The sequence below is a fragment of the Triticum aestivum genome, chromosome 4A (assembly GCF_018294505.1).
Source record: "Triticum aestivum cultivar Chinese Spring chromosome 4A, IWGSC CS RefSeq v2.1, whole genome shotgun sequence".
NCBI lineage: Eukaryota > Viridiplantae > Streptophyta > Magnoliopsida > Poales > Poaceae > Triticum > Triticum aestivum.
In genome coordinates this window covers 654,902,585-654,925,439 of record NC_057803.1, presented here as the reverse complement: position 1 = coordinate 654,925,439, position 22,855 = coordinate 654,902,585, and the positions used below count along the sequence as shown (strand labels likewise).

Here is a 22,855-nt window from a genome sequence, read left to right as displayed (position 1 = left end):
GATCGTTATACCTGTTTTTACATGCCCGCATGCAGCCTGCCCTTGGATAGGACATGTCAAATAGTCCTATTTTTCTCTGCTTAATGCATTAATTGTACACATACGCCTTGCCGTATTATCAAAATAACAATGGGAAATAGTATACAACGTCAACTTCTTATTACTATCTTCATATTTTCCCTTGAATATTTATTTAATGTTGGATCCGAACACTTTGGTACGATCCGTGCGCCAGGGGCTTCCTATTGAGCCCCATAATATGGCAACAAAAGTCCGAACACTTTCTACAGTGCGGCACCCCGAACTTGTAGCATTATATGCATCAGCTCCGAATCATGTCTTGGGTCAATAGTTGGGTTAGCCCAGCTCCCTTGTTTTGGTACCTTATGTTCCGTTATATCAGCTAAGGTAGCGTAGTGAGAACTACTGCGATTGTGTCTCGGTTCTTCTGGACGAGCACCTCAGTAGAGAAAGCTGAAAACTGACCGTCATGATGCGGTGAGAGCTGGTCGCTGTTTGCGAGGTACTAAATCCTTAAAGATTTTTTTCCGCTTAAGGAGAAGAATCGGCCTTGCCGATTTAGGCATGTATAGCGCCCTAGTTCGGCCTTCCGAATACTAGGGGCTTCGCCAAAATTTAAACTTATAGACTTCTATGGCCAAGTGAGAGTTATAAAGCCGAATAGTCTGATTTCCTTGTTCGCTGCGCTAAACACCTCCTTAAAGGACCAAGAATTTGGATAAAGAGTGTTTGGGTTTTCCACGAACACCCCCGTACTAGTTACAAGGGGGCGGAAGCCGACAACTGGACTACTTTCAGATTTTGATAAACGGCCACATAGAAGGTAATATTTTAAATCAAACAAAGCATTATATAGCGCAAACAAACTCGTTCTCATATTACAAAATCGACATTAGTACATTCACTCAAAGATTATGTTCTTGGGACATACATTTGTCACAAGACGAGCGCCTTTCATAACGCCATCATAATATTTTTCGGGGTAGCGATGCTGCTTACCCTCCGGGGCTCCGTCCTTCACGAGCTTCTCAGCATCCAGTTTGGCCCAATGCATCTTCGCGTGGGCAAAGGCCCATCGGCACCCTCAATACAGACGGACTGCTTGATAACTTCTAGCCGTGGACATGCATTCACCATCCGCTTTATCAGGCCAAAGTAGCTGCCGGGCAGGGGCTCGCGAGGCCACATACGGACTATGAGGTCCTTCATGGCCAGTTGGTCGCATTGTGGATTTCGACCAATTGCTTCAGTTGGTCACTTAGAGGCATCAGGTGTTCGGTCCCAATGTATTGGGACCAGAACAACTTCTCTGTTGAGCTCCCCTCTTTAGCATGATAGAACTCCGCGGCATCCGAAATGCTGCGTGGCAGATTTGCGAATGCCCCTGGAGAGCTCTGAATTCGTGTAAGTAAAAGAAGTGACTCCTCCACATGCTTGCTTTGCATAAAGAATGCCTTACCCTCCTCTATCTTCTTGGCCACCGGGATCTCCTGGAGGGCCTTCTGGGCTTCGGCCTTGGCATCTGTCGCGCTCTGGAGGGCCTCCGTAAGCTCAGACTCTTGCATATTGAAGTCACGCTCCAAGGAGTCGAACTTCTTGCCGAGCTCCTGGAGCTCTTGCTGTACCTCCCCCACCCGAACATCTTGCTTCTCGTGCTCGGTGTGCTCCGTAGCCGCCTTGGCTTCGGCTGCAGATAGCGCTTTATTCAGGGCTGCCACTTCGGTCGCAGTTCCTATCAAAAACCATGATGCTTTTTGTTAGCATCATCACTTTTTTCTCCTCTATACGACATAGGGACGGGGATTCACTTACCTTTGTTCTCCTCGAGCTGCTTCTTCATGAGGCTGATCTCTTCTTCGGCCTGCCCCATGTCGTGCTTGAGTCTGGCAACCTCAGCCGTGCGTGCAGCGGCGGTCAGCAGCAATGCCTATTTGTTCACATAAGACAAGTACTATTAGCTTTCTGTGGTTTTTTAGTTGACCCTCCGTTTGGCTTTTCCTCCCGAACACCAACCAGAGTATCAGGGGCTACTGTCTATCGGGTGATATTTCCTCACACTTTTTCATTACTTACCTCAAAGCCTGTTAGTAGGCTGGTGCAGGCTTCGGTCAATCCGCTCTTGGCGAAACGAACCTTCTCAATCACCGTACTCATAAGAGTACGGTGTTCATCATCGATGGAAGCGCCTCGAAGCACTTCCAACAAATTATCCGATGCCTCCGGCTGGGCGTAGGTCATCGGCACGGTCGGCTCTCTCTCCTTCGCGAGGGGCAGCCTTCCGGAGTCCGGAACTTTTGGAGGCTCCGGCGCAGTAACCGGCTGGGAGCCAGACTTGCTGTGGCTCCCGTCAGCGTAATCCATGGGGGTCTTACCCCCCACGTGCCCTGCATCTGGGATTTTCCATTGGGGCGTCTCCGGAATCATTGCCTCCTACTCTGGTATCCTTCGGGATAACACCTCGGTGTCATCCGCAGGTTGTGGGGAGGTGGCCATCGGGAGTGAATTCATCTCCGACTCGCCCAGATACTCCTCCGAAGAGGACACCCCGAGATTAGACCCGGCCGGACTGCACATACGTATTCGGCGTTATTACAAGCCATGAGGTCAAAGTCGCACAAAAAAGTACTACAGAACGCGGATACTTACGACCTCGCCCAGGGCTTGCCCCTGGGCAGCCACTCCTCGTCGCTGTAAACAGCGGTAGTGGAGTGACCGGGAAGGGACGCCTTTCCCTTCTTCGGCATCCCGGCCTCCCCCGACGGGGTGGCCTTCCTTTTCTTCTCGTCCCTAGTATAGAGAGGGGGCATTTCTTCAGGTTTTCCCCCGTCTTCGGGGGGGGGGGGAATCTTCCTCGTCATCCTCAGATGACGAGTCTATCACAGCCCTATGTTGGAGACCTTTTCTGGCCCTCGCGGCCACCCTCTTGGATCATTCGGCCCCCTCAGTTGAGGTGGCCTTCCTCTTTCTCCCCTCCCCCTCGTGGGAGGAGTGCGCCTCGTCATCTTCTGGCGAGGCGTCTGGTGCGTCCTCGCGCCGGAGACCCTTCCGGGTCCCCGTGGCCTTCTTTTTGGCCTTTTTCTCCGGCACCTTGTAAGGCGCCGGAACCAGCATCTCCGCTAGGAGTGCGTCTACTGGATCCTAAGGGAATGGAGCCGGATAGCCAATCCGCTCTGCCTTCTCCACCCAATCCTGTTTGGTCAGCATGGTGACTTAAAAATCCTCCCACAAATGTACTGGGAAAGGAACATCTTGTAATAGTCAGAGGACTTACCAGACTAGCGAGGCGCTTTGCGCTGAGCCCACGGTCCTCAGAAAGAGGGGGAGGAGCTTTGCTGGCCTTGAACAGTAAATTCCAGACGTCTTTGTGCATCGTGTCGAAGAATTCTAGCAGCATCTGGTGTTCGGCCAGATCGAACTCCCACATATCAAATGCCCGTCTTTGGCACGGGAGAATCCGACGAACGAGCATGACCTGGACCACGTTGACGAGCTTGATCTTCTTGCCCCTCATACTTCTGATGTAGGTCTCGAGTCCGGTCAGCTCTGTGGGTTCGCCCCAGGCCAGGCCCTTCTTCTCCCAAGAAGTGAGCCGCATAGGGATTCCGGATCTGAATTTTGGGGCTGCCACCCAGTTGGCATCGCGCGGCTCGGTGATGTAGAACCATCCGGATTGCCACCCTTTCACGGTCTCCACGAAGGAGCCGTTGAGCCATGTGAAGTTGGGCATTCTGCCCACCATGGCACCTCCACACTCCGCCTATTGGCTGCTCACGATCTTCGGCTTCACACAGAAGATTTGCAACCACATGCCAAAGTGGGGCTTGATGCGGAGGAAGGCCTCGCACACGACGATGAACGCCGAGATGTTCAGGACGAAATTCGGGGCTAGATCATGAAAATCTAGGCCGTAGTAATACATGATCCCGTGGACAAACGGGTGGAGTGGAAATCCTAATCCGCGGATGAAATGAGGGAGAAATACTACTCTCTCCTGAGACTTTGGGGTGGGGGTAATCTGTCCCTCTGCCGGAAGCCTGTGCACGATGCTCACGGCCAGGTATCCGGCCTCCCGAAGCTTGGTAATGTCCTCCTCTGTGACAGAGGAGGCCATCTACTTGCCTCCCGCTCCGGACATGCTGTGGTCCTATGGAGAAGGTGAGGACTTGGGCACTGGAGCTCGAGAGTGCGAGAACAGTTGAGCAAAGGAGGAAGAAGGCGTGGGTGAAAACGGGAGATCCTTGTCCTTTTATAAAGACGGTGCTGAATGTGCGCCTCCCCACTTGCCTCTCGAAATCATTTATTTTCCAAGCGCCTCGAATAATGGCGCTGGTTGGGTTACCCATGCCCGTATTGATGGAGATCCCGCGATAAGGGGACATTATCTTTGCTTTGACAAGACGTGCCAAAGAAACCGCCTCGCGATGTGTGCGGGAGCAGGATGTGAAAAGTGGTTCAAATAATGACCGGACCACGGCGTGCTGTCACACTATGAAGAGCTGTCAGCAGATTAGATTCATGGACTATTGTTCTCTCTACGGCGGTATGTAAAGAGCCAGACACGGTCCTTATGTTTAGAATTTATCTTGGAGTATTCGGAGATGGAACCCGCCTCGCAATGTCGAAGACAATCTACACGCCGGACTCATCGCCATTGAGGCCTGGTTTAGGGGCTACTGAGGGAGTCCTGGATAAGGGGGTATCCGGACAGCCGGACTATATACTTTGGCTGGACTGTTGGACTATGAAGATACAAGATTGAAGACTTCGTTCCGTGTGCGGATGGGACTCTCCTTGGCATGGAAGGCAAGCTTGGTGATCCGGATTGTAGATCTCCTTCTCTGTAACCGACTCTATGTAACCCTAGCCCCCTCCGGTGTCTATATAAACTGGAGGGTTTTAGTCCGTAGGACACAACCACAATCATACCATAGGCTAGCTTCTAGGGTTTAGCCTCTCTGATCTCGTGGTGGATTCACTCTTGTAATACTCATATCATCAAGATCAATCAAGCAGGAAGTACGGTATTACCTCCATCGAGAGGGCCCGAACCTGGGTAAACATCGTGTCCCCAGTCTCCTGTTACCATTAGCCTTAGACGCACAGTTCGGGACCCCCTACCCAAGATCCGCCGATTTTGACACCGACACTCATTGTGACTGTTCGGCGCTCCTGATGTAGGCCCGAATCCGTCGAAGATCAAGTCTCCGCGGATATCGGCCTTGCAATTCAAGTTCACGAACCTGACCTGATGGCTAGGGGCGTAGCTGTCGATCTGCTCCAGATGGCTAAGCGAGTTGGCCCGTAGTGCGAAGCCGTCGAACACGAAGATCTGTCCGGGGAGAAAAGTTTCTCCCTGGACTGCGTTGTTGAAGGTTGAGGGAACCATCGAGCCTTATAGCGACGACACAGAGGAACTCTCAATGAAAACACCAATGTCGGTGTCAAACCGGTGGATCTCGGGTAGGGGGTCCCGAACTGTGCATCTAAGGCTAATGGTAAGAGGGGACTGGGGACACGATGTTTACCCATGTTCGGGCCCTCTCGATGGAGGTAATACCCTACTTCCTGCTTGATTGATCTTGATGATATGAGTATTACAAGAGTTGATCTAGCACGAGATCGTAGAGGCTAAACCCTAGAAGCTAGCCTATGATTATGATTGTTCTTGTCCTACGAACTAAACCCTCCGGTTTATATAGACACCGGAGGGGGCTTGGGTTACACAGAGTCAGTTATAGAGAAGGAGATCTATCATCCGAATCGCCAAGCTTGCCTTCCACGCAAAGGAGAGTTCCATCGGGACACGAGACGAAGTCTTGAATCTTGTATATTGATAGTCCAACATTCCGGCCAAAAGTATATAGTTCGGCTGTCTGGATACCCCCTTATCCATGACTCGCTCACCCGCTATCCCGCCTCCCCATCGCCGCCGCCACATGTGACCTTGCCGAGCCACCCCGCGAACCCCTGCAAGCCATGCCACTTCAGCGACCCCGACTGCTAACTGTGCATCTGTCCTTCCACCTATCACTTCAGCTGCTGTTCGTGGGGAGTGTCGTGGACTAAACACGCAGATGCCCTAGCATAAGGACTTACACTAGAAAAAAAAGACTCATCCATGACATTTTGGGCTGAATGAATTTTTTCCTGTCATACTTATGACACATCTATGACGATAATTGTGACAAAACCCAGTATCATCATAGATGTGGCGGGATCCTACTTCTATGACAAAAAATCATGATAGAAAATGGGCTTTTCTTCCTGGGCGGGCAGGAGACGCAGCTGCATGATATTCTTTGGGGTGTTCCCGGTTACGGTGGGTGGTCGGGGCCAAGCGATGCATGCAGGTTTGCGCGTTTCTCTCATACACGCACGGGCGTCGGTGCGAGGCGTTGGGCTCTAACTGAACCCGAGCGAGGCGTTCGCCTACTGAACCCGAGCGATTGCACTGCAGGCTACGTGTTACTGAACCCGAGCGATCGATCGATGACTGTTAACTGAACTCGATCAAGGGATTCCTTCACTACTGCTGCTAACTGAAGCCGATCGATGCTGCCTCTGGATGAACAGTGAGCGTTGCTGGGCAGTTTGGATGAACAGTTCCTGGTGGGGGTGGATGACCAGGACCCCATGGTGTTGCCTCTGGATGAACAGGACCCCGATCGATCGAGTCGGTTGGGGCTGGATGAACAGGACCCCGTGGAGGGCTGGATGAACAGGACGACCTCATGGAGGGCTGGATGAACAGTAGACTGTGGAGGGCTAGATGAACAGTAGCCCGTGGAGGGGTGGTTGAACAGGAGCTCGTAGAGAGGGCTGGTTGAATAGTAGTTGGTGGAGTAGCGCGTGGTGGAGGCTGGATGAACAGGAGTCCGTGGATGAACAGTCGCAGGTGGAGGCTGGAGGAGGTCGATGGTGGATGAACAGTAGCCCACGGAGGCTGGAGGAGGTCGACGGTGGAGATGAACGGTATCTCGTGGAGTCCCGTTTTCCGGTACGCCACACCCCTCCTGATGAACAGGACCCCCATTTCATCCGTAGCACTGTAACACAAGTCCGTTTCCTCTGTTTTGCGGTACGCCACACCCCTCCCGATCAACAGGACCCCGTTTCGACCATAGGAGGTCCAACACAAGTCTGTTTCCTCCGTTTGCAGTACGCCAGACCCCTCCCAATGAACATAATCCCATTTCGGACGTGGCCGGTCGAACAAAAGGCCGTTTCCTCCGTTGTACGGTACGCCAGGCCTCGTTTCCATCGGTTGTTCCATCCAAGCCCTCCCGATGAACAAGACGATGCATTCCGTTCCGACCGAGCCGGTTAGCTCCCCATGAACACGACGACTACTCAGTTTCTCCATTCCGACATAGCCATGTACACGAGCCCTGGCCGTACGTATACACGAGTAGGCGTTCGAGACCCCGCCCGTATGTACTTACATGGCCGTATTTACTTTCTTGCACCCTGGCCACTGTACGTACGTGTACATGCTACGTGCGCGTCTCTACTACAACACATGCATGCCTCTACATCGACCAGTATGTACGTAAACGTTCGCGACCAAAATGACAACGCTACATATGCTTTGACCAGGTGTGTCCCGACTGTCAGACACTTCCTTGCATGCGAAGATGTAGCTGGTGGATCCCAGTAGTCAGGGGCGCAAATCGTTTTTTTTGCCCGGACGCACTTCCTTGCATGCGAAGATGTAGCTGGTGGGTCCCAGCAGTCAGGGGGGCGAATCGTTTTTTTTTTGCCCAGACGCACTTCCTTGCGTGCGAAGATGTAGCTGGTGGGTCCCAGCAGTCAGGGGGAAACGTTTTTTTTCCGAAATACGGTTGCCCGTCCGGTGGGTCCCCGCTGTCAGGTGGAGAAATAATTATTTTGCGCGTAATAAGGAGGCACTTCCTTGTGGCTGCCGTGGACCCAACTGTCACCCTCTCCACATACAGTACTCTTCCGATGGAAGTCCGTCGTTAACCATGTTGACCACGCTGCGCCGAGAGCACCAGGGCGATGGACGACGGCGAGGACTAGGAAGGGGATGACGCGGAGATGGGGAACACGCGGCAGTGGAAGCCCGTGCGGAGAGGAGTACGAGGGTTCACTGGTTTGGCTGCAGTGCGAGGCTGCCGTCGCCGCAGAATAACAGGGGGTGTGGGTGAGTCGACTTTATGTGTCGTGTTTCAGGAAATAAAATTTCAGTTGAATGTGGCGTTTGATGATGTAAATGTTAGTTCTTGTCCAAGATCTTGTAATATATCAGCTCACAACCTAGCAGCACATGGTGTAAGATTAAGAGATGGTGAATATGTAACTTGGCTAGGCTATTCCCGTGAGTTTGTTGTAAACTCCGTAGCTGGCGATTCGGCGAGTTTAAATTTGTAATGGAATACAAGGTTGTGCCTTCAAAAAAGAAGAAAAAAGGAGATATACTCTAAACACTGGAGAATGGTGATGCCCTCATTTAGCCCACCAGTAGTTCGAGACAATAAACAGTTTGAAACAACGATATATAGAACATTCAAACACTGACTAGTGACTACTACTGACATAAACAGCAAGACATGATAGTTCTTAAGAAGTCTTGCTACACCACATAAACACACCCATCTACAGCGCTCAGACTCTCATGATCCAGACGAGAATAACATTCTAAATAGAGGCAACTATTACATAGTACGAGTGACATAGACGAGGATGACCAAATGACAAGGAATATGCATTACAAAAGAAAGAACTACCCATCCAGAACAAGCAGCAAAGACAACAAAGTCATTCAAAGAGATGATCCAACACCATCATAATTTGCAGCCCCGCTTCAAAAACCAGTGATCCGGAGACACCAATACTCCACCCTTTCGACGCAACAGCCCAATTACCTATCAACCTGAAGGCTTGAACCACAGCACTGCCTGTCTTAATTGAGACATCCAAGCATCAAAGTTAATCCGGATGCCTTTGTCATTCTCACCTTCTTTTGGCTGCAGGCTGTATCGTTTTTCAATCAGGGGAGTTTGCTCCCGAACTCCCAGGGCTCGCCATGTAGACACAGTTTTCCATAGAAAACAGAGCCTCTCTGCCATCAAGGTCCTTGCCAACGGTGATCTCCGGTTAATCAGATAATTGAGTCCGAGAAACAGAGAGTGTGAACCAAGGCTGTTTACCTGCCCCCAACTAAAAAATCCTAAAGGCCCCAACAAGTTGGTATCCTGCTCATAGATGTAACAGCCACTGTCTGGATACTCACGTATTTCACGGTGCTTGTATATAGTGGGGTTTTTGCAATATAACTTTTCCGGCTCATGTGTCCAAATGATCATCAGTCTTTTGTCGTCGTCTGATCGAGCGAGGAACCAGTTGTGCTTCCCTGTTTTTGGCAAAGGTGGTGTGATGACAAAGGGCAGGAACTGTAGGGACACTGCATCATATCAAAAAGGACAGACATGGTTAATGTAAGATCAGCATTGTTCACAGTATGAGTAGGATAATGCAAGAAACAACATTGATCTGTCCCTATTGGAACTAGGAGGAAAATACAGGGAAATGTATACTGGGTTCGAAAATATAGAAGTGCCATGCATTGTTATACTCATGTTATCTCGCAATCGATTCTTCATAGGAAACTACCATGTCATGCATGTTATGTAATCATGTTCTGTCCTCACAAAAAATTCTTCAAGGCAACTAACAAACCATGCATTGTTATATACTCGTGTTCTGTGGGCAAATTTTTTCTTTGGATATTATTCTAGCCATTGATTGCTGAAGGGCAATATAGGTGTGTACACATGGTAAGCATTACAGAATTTCACTAGTTCCAAATATAGAGTTCTCTATATGCACATTTACTTCCCTAATGTATGGTTAGATGAAACCAACAGTGTGGTGCATGTTTCTACATCATGAAAATGAGGAAACTAACATGGCCATTGATACACACTCATATTTAGAAGTAGTATATAGATTACTGTAAAATAAGGAGAATATCCGTATATTCCTAACCGTTTTATTATTCAGGGGTACAAATTGGTTGGAATGACATGGTCACAATCGCATGAATTATCTCATTCCCAATATAGCTGATTTACAGCGTCTCTAATACATTGCCATAGTTCTACTCAAATTCTGCTCAAACAGGGATATGCCAATCATCACAAAAAGTTCAAACAGTGTCATGGCATCATCATTAACATGAGAAGGAAACAACTTACACGCGCCGTCCCAGCAATACGTGGTTCCATCAACTTTGTCGATCGGGTAGATGATGCCATTGTGTTCAATAGCATCACAGAAGTGTGCATCAGCTTTGACGATGATCCACTGCGAGCTGAGTTTTCTCCATCTAAAGAAGGCACCGACGTAAAGATAGGCGATTCCGCCATCGAACAAGGAAATTAGCTTGAAGTTTGCGTAATTCGCATGTCGTGTGGGCACTTGGCAGATTACAATCTTCTGCAAAACAAGGTCCGTCGAACTGACGTGGTAATCTAGATGACTTGGAACGCGATGGTAAAACTCTATATAATCCAACGGAGGAAGGATAATCTCATGGGAGGTCTGGAAGTTCACGAGCACTAACTTTTTACCATATTCTCTGAAGGCTGCCATCCAGTGGGAGTTCATGCCGACCCATTACATACCTGCCAAGAAGTTTCGGGCGATGGTGATCAGATCAAAGTCGAGAGAAATGATGTACGGCGACTCACTACATACCTGCAAAGAAGTTTCGACTAATGGAGATCGAATTGAAGTCGAGAGCCATCATGTGCGCCTCCGTATCATGGTGAGACAATCTCGCAAGACCAGATAGTAGCAAGGAGGGTGTCTTGAAAAGATTAGGCCTCGCTTCGACGATGGCCGTGTGCATGTCCCTCGAGCATGCAGCTAGCCATACACGTACAACAGAGGTCGAGGATGTCACTGGGGAGATTGCTCCAATCGCGGCTCATATGGATGTTGCGCGGTTCGCATTCGGCCATGGTGGAGTTTGGAAGGTGGGGGTTTTGGGGGGCTTGATTTATGGGGGAGAAGGCTGTCGGTGCTGGAGCGGCTACCGAGGGAATAGTGGTACTGGGGAAGGCGAGCGAGGCGACGGTACACTGGGGCAAAGTGAGATGGAGACGGAGATGGAGATGGAGATGGAGTGGTGCTATGGGAGGGGAGAGGGAAACAAGGCGATGCGATGCATGCTACTGTGCTGTACATCGACGGTGATAGAATGCACAGTGCACAGGGTGAGGCTGACTTTGGTAACCCGAACATGCCGCCTGGACTAGTGTCAGGCGCAGGGTGTTGTCACTTCGCTGTGAGGACCGGATGAATACTATTTTGACCATCAAGTGTACCACAGTTGTACTACTACTACTACTAGTAGGAACATGAGTACTCCAGTACTGTATAGAGGAAATAGGTCTCCTGTGCTAGCATGCTTGTTCACTTCATCCTCCAGGTATCATCCATATTGCGAGCAGAACCAAATTCTCATGCATGCGGAAGCACGAAGATTGGCCTTTGATGAGGATAACCGTGTAGTATTCCTTAACCAGAGAATGTTGTGTCTCCCACGCACGCGCCAATATCCATCTGAACCAGCTATGACACATTTTTTATCTGTTTGCATAGGTCCCACCTATCAAGAAGGATGGGCACGTACACGAACAGGTACGACTCCTCAGTCTACCTGCATAGCCGTTTCATTTAGTCTACCTAGCCGTCTAATCAACTGCCTGCATGCCACTTCCCCCATTTACGTCTACATCGGGAACCGATTTTCCTCGGCTTCTTCACCTCCCCTTCGTCTTCATTTGGATCAACCCCCTTTGCATTCACATTGTTATAACCTCTTTAAATAATCATCTACTACTTCAGTTAGACTAGCCATCTAATCCTAATTCTCCAAACCATAGCCCTCCGTTCTAGCGGTTCCAAATGGCGAAAGAGATCGAGATGCAGGTTTTTAGCGTCCAACATGTCCCCGTCGAAGGCTCGTTGAGCATAGTTGCCACCGTCACCGTCCACCCAAGGGTTGTTCGGAAGTGGATCAACAATGTATTCAACTCCCTCGAAAAGGTAGAGACGAGGGTCATCGGTATCGACGCAGAGTACACGGAGCGTGCCATTGGGAAGATCCAACGCGTCGGCGTCCTTCAGCTGTGCCTCGAAGATGACGTTTTCACTACTAGAAAAAGGCTTATCCCCAATATCTCTACTAGTGGCGCACCATGATGGTGGTGCACCACTGCTATATAGAAGTGGCGCACCAGAATCAGGTGCGCCATTGCTATGTTTTTACTAATGGTGCACCACAAGAGCAGTGCGCCATTTCTATTCTTTTTGGGTCCACCCCCCACTAGACATAGCAATGGCGCACCACACCTAGGTGCGCCACTGCTATGCTACATAGTAGTGGGGCACCTAGGTGTGGTGCGCCATTGCTATGTCTGGTGGGGGTGTGCCTGTGTGTTTGTGTCTGTGAGGTTAGTAATGGCGCACCCTCCCTGGTGCACCATTACTAACGTCTCACACACACAAACACACACAAACACCCCCCCATGGATCGCCTTTTAGGTTTTACAAAAATAAAAGAAAATGATAAAAGATTAAAAACAATTCAAAAAAATAGATGCCCATGTTTTAGGTGTTCTAGTTGTTAGGAAAATTAACAACCATGAATTTTGAATTTTTTTAGAAAAGGCCGCCGTGTTTCGGTAAAATGGCTGTAACTTTTGCATACGACCTCCGATGAAAAAGTTTTTTATATTAAAAATCATCTACTCGAAAAGTTACATCTGAATTATACTGGGGAAACCTTGTTGAAGATTTTTAGAATCCCCAAAAACCTAATAGAATAAAAGATATGGGGCTTTTAAGATCTGGAGGCAAAAAAATTCAAAAAAATAAAAAAAAATTTAGCAATGGCGCATCACTGAGTAGTGCACCACTACTATTTTCCCGCCTTCACAATTCAACAAAATAGCAATGGCACACCAGTGCACGGTGCGCCACTGCTAAGTTGGGACAAAAGTTTATAAGGGCCGGCCAGCCACTTACCCCTTCATTCTTCTCCTCCTCTCCTCCTCTCCTCCACTCCATCTCCTCCTCTCCGACGACCTCCTCCTCCTCACGGTGCTCCTCCTCCGGTGACCTCCTCCTCACGATGCTCCTCCTCCGGCGACCTCCTCCTCCCTCCTCTCCTCATCACGGTGCTCCTCCTCCGGCGACCTCCTCCTCCCTCCTCTCCTCCTCACAGTGCTCCTCCTTCCTCTCCTGCTCACGGTCCTCCTCCTCCTCTCCGATGACCTCCTCCTCCCTCCTCTCCTGATCCTCACGGTCTCTCCTCCCTCCTCTCCTCTTCACGGTCTCTCCTCCCTCCCCGACTACTTCCAGACACATGTGGAGCTCCCGCGGCACAAAGAACGTACCAGATCTAGGTCGAGAACAAAATTTGAAAAAAATTCAAGCAAAAAAAACAAGCCAAAAAATGAGCAAGATCTAGATCCAGATCCAAATTCAAAATTCAAAAATAGCAATGGCGCACAGTGGGGGTTAGACGGTGCGCCCCTATAATTTTCCTGCCTTCAAAATTAAAAAAAACAAAAAATTTCCAAAAAAAAAGTTACCAGTGGCGCACCTGTAGCAATAGTAATGGCATACAACAAGGTGCGCCACTGTTACCTGCAATAGTAATGGCGCACAAGAGGTGCGCCATTAGTATTTGTTACTAGTGGCGTGGTAATAGTGGCACACCTATAGTGTGCTATTAATGGCAAAAATATGTGCGCCACTAACAATCCTTTTTCTAGTAGTGTTTGGTGTCCCACATCATACACGCGCCCTCCATACCAGGTGAGCTTCACGACTTCTTGTCTTAGAAGGACATATACTTCTGTGGGGCAGCCATCGAAGGGGACAAACAGAAGCTGGAGCCGTACAACCTTGATTTGAAAAGCATCGCTGACCTACAAACCAGAATGAAAATTCATGTAGAAGATTGTGATAAACAGACACCATCCCTATTCGACATAGCAAATTTTGTGCTCGGTACAAATCTTCAGAAGGGTGACGAGACGGTGGCATTAAGGTCGTCTGGATGGGAGAATTATCCCTTGATGTACGAGCAGATAAAATATGTTGCCCTCGATGCCCGTGTGAGATTCGAGATATCTGCAAGGTCCAAAGAGCTTGTTGCGAAGCCGTCTCCCATAGAAAATGAGAAGAAGAAGAAGAATAAGAAGAAGAAGAAGAAGAAGAAGAAGAAGAAGAAGAATAAGAAGAAGAAGAAGAAGAAGAAGAAGGAGAAGAAGAAGAAGAAGGAGAAAAGGCTGCACCAGCACGAGGGCATTATGGATGGATGAACTATTTCATCTCTTGTAAAAAATGTATTCCCTCTTGGTGTATATTGATATAGATGGATTATTTCGATGGTGTGCGCGGATGTCTTTGGAACAAGTAGTAGCGTGCGTCCGCTTGACCATAAGGAACTATTTATCCGCCTAGCTTTCTCTACTACTCATTCCAGTGATCGGTATGCAATGCATGTGTCCGTAGACATGACAACTTGTCCATGGAAGTTCAAGTGCAGCGACCATCACGTTTCATCCACTGCCACTCGCGATTCCCATGACGCCGCTCCAACCCACGGCACCACGTCCCCCAACATGCGCCTCATCCCTCTCGGCCGCACCGCCCCTCTGCCTTTGTGTGCATGACATGTGGGCCACCTTAAATGCGGCGAGCGTCAAGTTTCTACCATAGCCACACACGATTCCCACGACGCCGCTCGAACCCATGACACCACACGTCCCCCGACATGCGGCTCACCCCTCTCGGCCCCACTGCCCCTCTGCCTTCGAGAGAATTACATATGGACCAGTCACCTATCGGGTCCACATGTTATTTACTCAAAGCCAGGTGTAGTAAGGCGCTGAAGCTCAGTCCCGAGGGCCCTGAGAGGGAAATGTAACTCCTGCGCCAGGCTTTGTGGTGCTACCGCTGCACGAACTCGTGTCAAACTCGAGATTTGTTTCTCTACTATACATGCACGCAATGATTTAATGGACATTGTAATCTCAACATGTGATGGGGAGCTCTAAATTTGAATTTGAAACTTATAAAACAAAAAGATTCAAAACAAATAAACTAGGAGAGAGGGAGTATATCGTAGGATGTGTCCCATACGAAACAAATCCCTTGGTTTCTCACCGCGAAGATGCGGTTAGAAAGGAGCACAACGTATTCGTACTCGTACGGCAACAAATCGGTCGCAGACACCAAGGTCCACCTTTGACCGCCATGTGCAAGGTTCGTGCTATCTTATTCTGGGGCTGTTTGGTTCCCAACCACATTTTGCCAAGCCAAAATTTGACAGCCACAGTTTAGTTGGCATGTGTTTGGTTTTTGCCACACTTTGGCTTGCCACACTTTATCGCCCTATGGCCCACTTGTCATAGAGACAATTTTTTGCCAACTTTTGCCAAAGTTTGGCGTCCAATTTCTCAGCCACACTTGTGTGGCTTGCCATACTTGTGTGGCTAGACACACTTTGGCTTGGCCGCACTTTTCCTTGGCCACACTAGTCTCCAACCAATCAATCTCACCGTGGTTCCATCGTACCAATTCATGCGGTGGCCTGTTGCATGGCTGATCCCAATGTTGGACAAAGGTTCTACAGGAACGGTGTCACTGTTGTAAATGTTGTGCAAATTGATGTTGGTACCCTCCTGTACATATGCAAGCCAATCTCCACTCGCACCGAGCCTAACCTGTGAAACAGTGGGCAGGGGGAGAATTAGGAAATGGACATCGAAGTAGTCTTTAGAATGCATTTACTACGTGATCAAACTCATCTTATCTACTCATCGGAGGAAATCTGAGTGATCCTCAACGTCGGCATCTTAAGGGGCGTCAACTTGCAACTACAGCCACGCCGCGCTGGAGAGATCCCCAAGGAAACATCCTCGTGCGTGCCACGGAACATCAAGATGAATTTGTATGAGTAGTTTATCTTGTGAGAGAAAAGGATGAACGAGGGAAGGCCTCTAGAGATAGAGATAGACACTACTACTACCAATGTGCTGGCCCGTGCGTTGCAATGGATCCAAAGTAGTAGAATAATACTTGTTCATGCGCTTGAAATATAAACACTCTAGTTTTGATATACATGCCTCAGCAGACATGATAGCTTGTCCATGGAAGTTGAACCACGGCGACCATCATGTTTCTTGTTTCTACCACAGCCACACTGCTACGTCTTGAGCTTGCGCTGGTTTTCCTTGAAGAGGAAAGGGTGATGCAGCACAATAGTGTAAGTATTTCCCTCAGTTTTTGAGAATGAATGTATCAATCCAGTATGAGGCTCCTCAAAAGTCCCACGCACCTACACAAAAAAACACTACTAGGGAAAACCCTAGTAGTAGCGCGGGTTTTGAGGCTAGCAGTAGCACGGGTGGCCACTCTACTAATAAGGCGCTACAACTAACTTATAGTAGTAGCGTGGTCCACACCCGCGCTACTACTATTGACGATATTAGCAGCGCTTTTTCCGAATGCGCTACTATTATTTAGCTGTAGCGATTTCATTGTCCCTCGCTACTGCTATATCTTTCATGATTTTCCACCATACCCTTTCCCTTTGTACCCCTTTCCCTTTCAGATACTAGGTACTACTAGATATTAAATTTATAAACCATTATAAGTACTAAGTAGTACTCCCTTCGTTACAAATTACTCGTCGTGGTTTTAGTTCAAACCACGATGAGTAATTTTGAACGAAGGGAGTACTAGATAACAATTTCATGCATAGTCAACATGCATCCTCAAGCAGTAGAAGGTCATATCGACGGCGATCATCATATGTAGTTCTAGATGATATCAATGACGATCATCATATGTAGTTCTAGATGATATCGATGACGATCATCATGTGTAGTTCTAGATGATATAGCCACACACACATATGTAGTTCTAGATGATATCGAAGACAATCATCATCCTCAAGCCTGGGCGGTTGGTGTTCCCGATAGTAATTAGGATGGCCTGTCCAACACGAAGATTCTTGCCATCGAGGAATTTCTTCCACCCAACCGAGTTTAAGTGTGTGCGATCGTCTGTGTCCACGCGGTAAGTACAGGTTGTGACGGAGCCCCTTGTAGTAAGGCGTAGTCCAGCTAAGCCTTCTTCATCATGCTCAATACCATAACTCACAGATAGGCTCTTTGCCAATTTCTGAATAAGAAAAACATATCAATTAATAAATAGCCTCGCACATACTCTTGCAAATAAGTATATATGGATTATCTACACTATTAATAGTTCCTTAGATTCTACACTAATAAGCATGTGATCGAACTCTACACTAAAACATATCATCGACTAGATTCCACACAACATGCTCTGTCATTGGACTGTACACTAAGTATTTCATCGGATAATTTGTATTTGTAAGTATAACATACCATATCATGTCGATCAACAATGGTACTTGTCAGGCGGGTCACGAATGGCACCCCGACAAAGTCAGCACGTGGCGGAATTATGTCCCACAGGTTGGACACCTCCTCCTCGCTCAGCCTCATTCTTTGAGCTACGATGGCTTCATGAAGTGGGTCCTCATCATCTTCATCAAGTGGGTCCTCATTATCTTCATCATCTTCATCATCTTCATCATCTTCGTCATATTCATCATCTTCCACCAGGTTGAGATAAATGACAGCCAACTTGGCTCTTTCTGCCCTGAAGGAGAAGCTGATCAACTCAGCACCAGTAAGACACATGCGGGTGACGAAACGGGCCCATCCATCTCTTCCAATCTGCGACATATTGCGTCCTTTCTCGACCTCCATAGTGTATGGCCCCCCAGGAGCCTCAAATGTCACAGTGTCTACTGCCAGCTTGTTGAATTTCAACCTCACATTGCATGGGACGATCTGTGTAAAATAAGCAAAATGACACAATGCAGTAATGCCAACACTAAAAATAAAATAGTTGTTACATTTCATCTAATTTCTTACCGCCGCATGACGAAAACTCGGCTGGAAGTAGATGCCGAACAACTTGCTAGTTGCAAGGCTGCTGGCGCACGTTGACGTGCACAGTCGACATAGTGGTGGTGGTGGTGGCGCCATTTTTCCTAAAGCAATATGAGCAAAGTATTAACGATCCACTTCACAGGAAAGAAAAACAGTAGCATGTGATATTTTTGGTTCTTCAACGAGAAGCAATTTGATGGACAATTATAATCCTAAGATCTAGTAACATATTAGATGACAAGATACCACCTACATTTTGACAAAAAGTAACTTATTACAAAAAACAAAAGCATCTACCTATCCATGTACAGAAAATATAACAATAAAATGGTGCATACTAAATCAAGTAAATCAACTAGCCTACTAAATCAACTAAATTAAAATATTCTAAATCAATTAAATCAACTATCCTACTAAATCAACTAAATCAAAATGTTCCATATCAACTAAATCAACTAGCCTACTAAATCAACTAAATCAAAATGTTATAAATCAACTAAATCAACTAGCCTACTAAATCAACTAAATCATATCAACTAAATCAAAATGTTACATATGAACTAGCCTACTAAATCAAAATGTAGCAGGGAGAAGAAGGGGCGACTCGAGGACGGAGAAGAGAGTAGGACAGAGGAGGAAGGCGGAGCGAGGAGGGGCCGACCAGAGGCGAGTGGATCAGGGAGGACGGAGGAGGAGGCCGGTACCGAGTCCAGCAAGGAGGAGGAGGTGACGGCGGCGCAGAGGAAGGAGGGGCGACGGGGGAGGACCGGCGCGGGGGGTTGATGGGGAGATCCAGTGAGTGTGTGAGTGTGAGTGGATCGGATAGAGGAGAGGGGGGGTGGGAGATGGAATGGCTTAGCAGTAGCGCGCTATAGAGAAAGACGCTACTGCTAAACTACCTAGCAGTAGCGCCTTTCACAAAGAAAGCGCTACTGCTACGTGTCAGCATGTAAAAATAGACTTCAAAAATACATTGATCATCAACGATCTTTTCGTGTACAATCTGATTTGTCAATATGAGCTCTCACCGGTTTAGGAACCGGTTAAGACTCATATTGCGGCCACAAATTCTACACATAGAGTTCAATGAAGACCAAGTGCTTGTCAAAGTTTGAGAAGTAACATATTTAAGGTGGTAGAAACTCTCTTCACGGAGCGAGGTGGGACTAAATTTTTGTAGTAAACTTAGTAGTGTCGCTTATTGGTGAAATGCGCTGCTTCTATGATCCGTAGCAGTAGCGCTCTTCGTGGTACCACGATGCTACTACAACTAGCCTCGCGGCGGCTTCGTGCGAATTATAGTAGTAGCGCTACTTAGAGCGGGCGCGCTACTGCTATATTTATTTCAGCAGCGAGTTAAGTTTGCGCGCGCTACTGCTACCTAGTAGCAGCGCCTTATTTTAAAGCGCGCTGCTGGTAAGATTCTGCGTATAGGCTTTTCCCTAGTAGTGAAATAAGAACCTCGCAACCAACGTGATAAAGGGGTTGTCAATCCCTTGATGGAAACTTGGGAAAGTGAGATCTGATAGAGCTAATATGATAAGATAAATATTTTTGGTATTTTTATGATATAGATTGGAAAGTAAAAGATGCAAATAAAAGTAGATGGTAAACTTATATGATAAAAGATAGACCCGGGGTCCATAGGTTTCACTAGTGGCTTCTGTCAAGATAGCATAAGTATTACGGTGGGTGAACAAATTACTGTCAAGCAATTGATAGAAAAGTGCATAGTTATGACATTATCTAGGCATGATCATGTATATAGGCATCACGTCCATAACAAGTAGACCGACTCCTGCCTGCATCTACTACTATTACTCCACACATCGACCGACTCCTGCCTACATCTAGATTATTAAGTTCATGAAGAACGGAGTAACGCATTAAGAAAGACTAGTCGTGAACCCGTGCATTCGCACGGGCTATTGATATATTATTATACTTGCATTATTACACATCATACATGAAATATATTCACAAATATTGACATATATTTACGTACATATATTGTAAGTACTTAAAAGCACATCATGTTAGGCACGGTATATAATGCAATGCTTCATAGCTTAGATAACCGACACAATGAAATTTCAGTACCATAGCATGAATCATTCGAAGATTCTGTATGAACCCAAATTTTCCGTTCGTGCAATTTATGGTACAGTATCGTTAGAAATCAACAATATGCGTCACTATGGGATAACATGTTTGAATGTTTTTTATATATATTTGAAACCAATGTGCATGTCGGTATGTAAATACATACATGTTTTAATTTGTGTTGGATAAGATAGAAATCCTTCACGTATATCTAAAGGTGCAGAAAAAAGTTTTTTCCAGCACACTCAAGTACACCAACTTGAAGAACATGCAAGGGTTTTAAATAGGACGATTCATATAAAGACTAAGCTTACATGTGATGCATGCCAAAAGTAAATTTGCCCCAAAGATTGACCAAATTGTGCCTTGATATGTTACTTGTTGTTGGAACTCATATACACCCAATAAATACGATTGTCCTTTTGCTCTACAACCCTATGTGTTGCAGCTAGACATGCACACACCGTTTTAAAGTAGACCGTATTTTAGAAATGATGACATCATATACTTCTTGGTGTTCCACGTGTAAGTAGTAGTACTTATACGTTGTTTGCATATGTCAAAATTATTTAATAAAATTGCACATAAAGAATATACACAATATAACATTTTCGTAGTCATGTGTTTGCACTGAAATTTAATAAGTGTTGATCAATTCGTGTATCCAAGAACAAAAATGTCAGAAACTTCATCTATTCTTGCGATGGAAAGATTAAGTGCAATTTCCTAACTTTATCCATTCATTTTACTGTCAACATTTTCATTGAGAATCTTGTAGTCCCTCTTTTAGCAACTGAGTCCTATTCACTATTATACGTTCATATTTGCCATTTTATAGTGTAAACGGTGATCTAATTTTGACTCTGGTCCAACATCTTGATCAGGGTCGGCGTCATGAGAAGGATTATTTAACATGCGTTTGTGTCCTAGCCCTAGCACGCCATGTCGAATTTGCATGTAGATAAAATGGCATATATACATCCATTGATGCAGTACAGGGAGTAGCTTCGATAATATCACTGTGAAGATCACCAATTGATTAATTGCTTCAAACATGCATCTATCACGATGCATACCATTGGATTACATACCTCGAACAGGGCCTTGTATGTCGACGTTTCAAGTCATTTGGCCTCCATGGCTGTGAAGTAAAGAGTGCCAGTGGTATTGTTTTCCTGCCTTCGCCTTTGATGTCTGGTGCGTCCGTGTGCTTGACGGCCAGCCATAAAACCAAGTCCAGTAGCCACCACGACTACATCCTGTATCATTAAGCCTACAAAACATGAATCTTTATTCTGCAAATTCTGGTGTTTTTTGACCTTTTATATCTTGATTTTTTTGTTGTGAGCAAGAAATTAAGTATCTTGTCGCCTTCTAGTGAAAATTCAGTCGTTGGTGAAACCCTAAAATCTGCTATCATGCATGTCGACTAAACCTCCTCGATCAACAGCTTGAACTTGTTCACGATATGTTTAATTGCCTTCCCATCTGGTATCATACTGTCATATAATGAAGCGAGAAGATGCCTTGATATTTATAATAACTATTGTACTCATAGTACCATGTGTATGTTGCTGAATCATATACCTCTTCATCTAGTATCATGTCAAGGCTGATAAATTCTTCTCAAGGTTAATGGCATCCCAAAGCATAATTACATTGGCATTCACTTTGCAGGAATCCTTCGCATGGTTAATTGTATTGAGCATATCATAGGGCATAGTATTTTAACCTTATACTGCAAAAAAAAAGTAAACTTGAATATAAAAAATTAAAGGGATACAAAAAGATTAACCGGTGAAGGAACACAAAATTCTGAAGATAAGTACTTATTTAGTGTATAGGCTGTTAGAGTTAATCTGATGTAGGATCGTATGCCTAGTGGATTTGGCCTAGTAATATATATACATGCATGTAGGTAACACCCCCATATAATCTATGGTGAGATCAATAGGAGATATCAAATAGGACCATGCCGACGTGTGCTTCATGCCGGCGTATTTTAATCTGTAGTCCTCCGTTGTCGCGTGCGTGCGTTTGCTTCTCGCCGAAACTCTCATACACATCATGCCGTCGGCTCTGTGTGCGCGCGGGCTTCATACGTGGGACTTTGGCGGAATACATCCACCTGCTTGCCTGCTAGCTTTTGAAGCTAGCTTTGCACGAACAGAGAATAAACACTATGATCAAGTTAATTCTAGTGTAGTACGTAAGCAACATATTTCATCTAAACAGCGGAGCAAATAATTGCTAGAAAATAAATTGGGGGACAGGACGATCGCTAACCTGTTTAATGACAGCAACCGACCAGGAGCAACCTTGGCGCAGTGTGGGAAATTCTTGAGCAGCGAGGGACCACGGGCATGTTGGCGAGATCTGGATAGATTTGTTTTTCATGTGGGGATGGATTGCGGAGAATTGGAGGGGAGGGGAAGAAGGCACCATGTAGTACGTGTAGTTATTTAGAGGAAGAGACGGTCCAACCAAAAAAATAGAGGAAGAGACCAAGACGTAATAGGACTATAGGAGTAGATTTGTTATTGAGGGAAGAGTAGTTGGAATTTATTTAGATCGATGTTTTTTCTTTTATCTGGAGAGGAAGAAACCGTGCCTTTTTAGCGTTTCATGTTTTGGGCCCATAATGATATATTGGTGGATCCTAACCGTAAAATTTCGGTCCCACCAGATTAACGACTCCT

General features: G+C 46.6%; 1 long non-coding RNA gene across 2 annotated transcripts; it reads right to left on the bottom strand.

The window, feature by feature from the left end:
* Nucleotides 1-21,908: 21,908 nt before the first annotated feature.
* LOC123082913 (uncharacterized) lies at nt 21,909-22,624 on the bottom strand. 2 transcript variants are annotated; one of them, XR_006439157.1, is made up of 2 exons: nt 22,443-22,624; nt 21,909-22,312 (listed from the first exon to the last, which is right to left on the bottom strand). It is a non-coding gene; the product is annotated as an uncharacterized lncRNA (long non-coding RNA). The 2 variants fall into 2 exon arrangements; XR_006439156.1 differs by having other exon boundaries at nt 21,909-22,308.
* Nucleotides 22,625-22,855: the final 231 nt, after the last annotated feature.